Source organism: Asparagus officinalis, chromosome 10, assembly GCF_001876935.1.
Source record: "Asparagus officinalis chromosome 10, Aspof.V1, whole genome shotgun sequence".
Taxonomy (NCBI): domain Eukaryota; kingdom Viridiplantae; phylum Streptophyta; class Magnoliopsida; order Asparagales; family Asparagaceae; genus Asparagus; species Asparagus officinalis.
This window is the reverse complement of record NC_033803.1, coordinates 58,497,363-58,501,010: the sequence shown is the minus strand read 5'-3', so window position 1 is coordinate 58,501,010 and position 3,648 is coordinate 58,497,363. Positions and strand designations below refer to the sequence as shown.

The 3,648-nt window shown below is 39.5% G+C and overlaps 1 long non-coding RNA gene across 2 annotated transcripts; it reads left to right on the top strand.

The window, feature by feature from the left end:
* Positions 1,119-2,467, top strand: LOC109826349. Of its 2 annotated transcripts, XR_002243285.1 has the most exons (3): positions 1,119-1,631; positions 1,713-1,783; positions 1,847-2,467. It is a non-coding gene; the product is annotated as an uncharacterized LOC109826349 (long non-coding RNA). The 2 variants fall into 2 exon arrangements; XR_002243284.1 differs by having other exon boundaries at positions 1,120-1,631; positions 1,713-2,467.

Here is a 3,648-nt window from a genome sequence, read left to right as displayed (position 1 = left end):
GGATTATGGAGAGGAAGTCATGAGAACAAATTCAGGGGTTTACGTTGTGTTAAGGTGGATGACATAACTAGGCTGCCATGTCCAATTCTTCAAAGATTGCATGTTTGTTTATTAGCTCGTAAGGAAGGGTTTATTAAAGGGTGTAGGCTATTAATTGGCATAGATGGCTGCAATTTGAAGGGTATTTATACAAGGAAAATACTATCTGCAGTGGGTAAGGATATGAATGAGAATATATTTCCCATTGCATATGCTATTGTGGAGGTGGAGAACAAGGAAACTTGGATATGGTTTCTACATCAGTTAGTCAATTATTTGGATCCAGTAGAAGCAAATGGTTGGGCTTTTAGTCTGATAGACAAAAGGTAACAAGAATTTAATTTGTTGTCATTTTAATTATTCGTTTAATCTCCTATTTTTTTTCTATATATCAATTAATTATTTTTGTTTGTGTAGGGATTAATTGAAGCCCTAAACATTATTGTACCAATTAACGCAGAGGTCAGATTTTGTTGTAGGCACATATATGGCAATTTTAAACAGAGATGTGCAGGAAAAGCATTCAAAGATGTAATGTGGAAAGCATGTAGTGCAGATACAAGATTGGAGTTTGATGAGAGAATGAAGAGCATCAAAGTGATGGATGAGGGTGCATACCATTACCTGATGTCTGAAGATCCGTCCCATTAGAGTAGGCATGCATTCAGATTGGACACCAAGAGTGATTGCTTGTTGAACAACATGTGTGAATCTTTCAGTAAGAATATTTGATGCAAGGGACAAGCCAATACTCACATGCATGGAGATCATTAGGAGGATTCTCATGAAGAGGATGATTCTAAAGCAACAATGCATTTAAAAAATAGAGGGGAATTTAGTGCCTAGAGCTGAGCAAACGATTGAATTCCTCAAGAAAGCAACTAGAGAATATATCACAACTTTTGGTGGATATGAGAAATTTGATGTGCAGGTCAACAATGATAGTTTTACTGTTAACGTGAATGACAGAACATGTGGCTGCAATAAGTGCCAGTTAAGTGGATGGGAGGCGCTACAGGCACACCCTCGGGCACACTTACTTGAGATTTTAAAAAAAAATCTCAAGTGGGGCCCCTGCACTGTAGCTAGGGGATAGCCGGAGGTGTGCCCGAGGGTGTGCCTGTATCATTTTTCTAAGTAGATTTCCATGTTCACATGGAGTTTCAGCCATCATCGAAAGGAATTTACGAATAGAATCATTTGTGCATGAGGCATACACAAGAGAGCTATATATTTTGGCATATGGCAGAAATATTTCACCAATCCCTAGAATGAGACAATGGCCTAGGACAATATACCCACAACCAGCACCTCCAAAGACAAGAATTATGAAAGGAAGGCCAAAGAGGAGTAGAAAGAGAGAAATTGGAGAGGAAGATGCTGCAAATATGAGGGTTCAGAGAAAGAAAATGTAGAATAAGTGTAAAAGATGTGGGCGGTTGGGTCACAATAATAGAACTTGCAAAAATACACCAAACAGAGAAAGAGCCTCCAAAAGCAAACGGGGTAGACCAAGAAAGCATTCACTAAAGAGCTTTTCACAACAAAATATGCCAAAGCAATATAGCGGTGCCTAGAGAAGAAGAAAACCAGTACGGGAACATTTAAATTTTAAGTACAAGTTTTAATTTTCAATTTTTATCATTTATTTATTTTTATTTTTTTTGCAACAGGGAACCAAGAATAGAATGCCCCACTGCTCAAATGAACAAACCCCAACCCTAGTACTCCGACATGTGATCAGGTATATATTTGCAAGCGAAATAATTGGTTGCATTATGTATATATCTGTGCCAACCTATTTCAGTATTCATTGCAAGGACAAGCTTCCAACTCAACACTTAACAACCACTACCCCGCAAACATACGACTATTACGCTAGCATTCCAAATACAAATACAAGGTCCTTATGTACCCCCTATTATTCAGAAGTCTTCAATTCCTTCTTTACCACAGCTACAACTCATTTTACACAACAAGCTCCCTCTCCTACACCGATGCCTACAACAAGAAGCCACCAACCTCCACCTAATACAGTAGGAGGGTTTTTAACTTGCCAACGGTACTTGGCGGAGGCAAAGTATGCATCAACAGAACTCAGCTGAGAGAGGCAGCTCAGCAACTGCAGCAAGGCAAGGGGAAAAAAATCTCTCAAACCAAATTTGGAGACCATGGCAGGAATGTGGTCAACTTTTGTGAACTACCATGACATAAGAAATATGGTCAACTTTTACGAGCTACACCAACATAGAATATGGCCAACTTTTGTGAGCTCTGGGATTGCTTTGAATACTAACAAAGCAATTTAATATGGTAGCTGAATCTTTTTGTCTTTGGTTGTTGATTTAGTAAGGTGATTCTTGTGAACAATGAATGATCTTAGAAAACTCTATGATAGAATCAGTTGTGTGATAGAATCAGTTATGAATGGATATATGTTAATATATGAATTGAGGTGATATATGCAGTGATATTGTGCTGTATTAAGAACAATTTTTTTGTGGGGTAAATGCAATGAGAGCATGTGTATTGTGCAAATAATTTGCTGCAAAATTTGTTCACATGTATGTTGTGTATATAATTTGATGCAAGTATGTATTGTGCAAAAAATTTATTGGAATCTAGTAGTTGTTTGGGGAGAAAATTGTTTTCTTCATTGTATATCTCATTACAACTTTGATCGTTACAATAAGTTCAAAAAGATCGGTCTTTTTATAAGACCTTTACACAATGACTTTGATCGTTACAATAAGTTCAAAAAGATCGGTCTTTTTATAAGACCTTTACACAATGAAAATAAAAGGGTACAATTCTCGTCAAACAGCAAAGATCGGTCTTTTTATAAGACCTTTACACAATGAAAATAAAAGGGTACAATTCTCGTCAAACAGCACATAGATCGTTTATCGGTCTTCTGCTTGCGTGAGATCTTTGCCTATGCCGGGGACGTTAATATCAGTGGACCGTCGCGGATCAGATCCGGTTGACAGATTGATGATCAAAGCTCTTACTTTACGAAGGAAGTAATCGTTGCAGTGATAATCTCGACCAAGCGAGATTACGGCTCTTCTCGAGATTTAAGACCAAGCTTAAATCCGGAGGAATAGGGGACGAGTCTCAGATCTCTCGAACTCCACTCTTTATGCACAGGAGATAGCCGAGATCTAGCTAACCCTCTCTGAAATTCGTGGCTATGCACTCGAGAAACCGGCAGCACCTCGCCTCTTGATGTTCAGCCCCGGAGAAATGAGCACCCGAGCTCGTATTTATAAGCTTCGGAAACGGGTATTTAGATAAGAACGAGGGATTCCTCCTTATCTTCAGTTAAGAACTGATTAACTATAGTATCAGATCAGTTGGGACGTTCAGGAACCAACAAATCCCGAGAGAATCCATGAAAACCGAAAAATATCACTTTTAGATCAAATCTGGCCGAAGCGTCACCCGGTGGCTCGGCCATGGCCGAGCCACCATTTGGTGGCTCGCCCGCCGAGCCACCCTTGGTGACCTAGCTATGGGTCGAACCACTGGTTCGTCCCGGCCGTTTCAATGCGACTCGGTCGCCAGCGGCTTTCTTAGTCTTTCGGATTTTGATTTGTTGCACCGTTA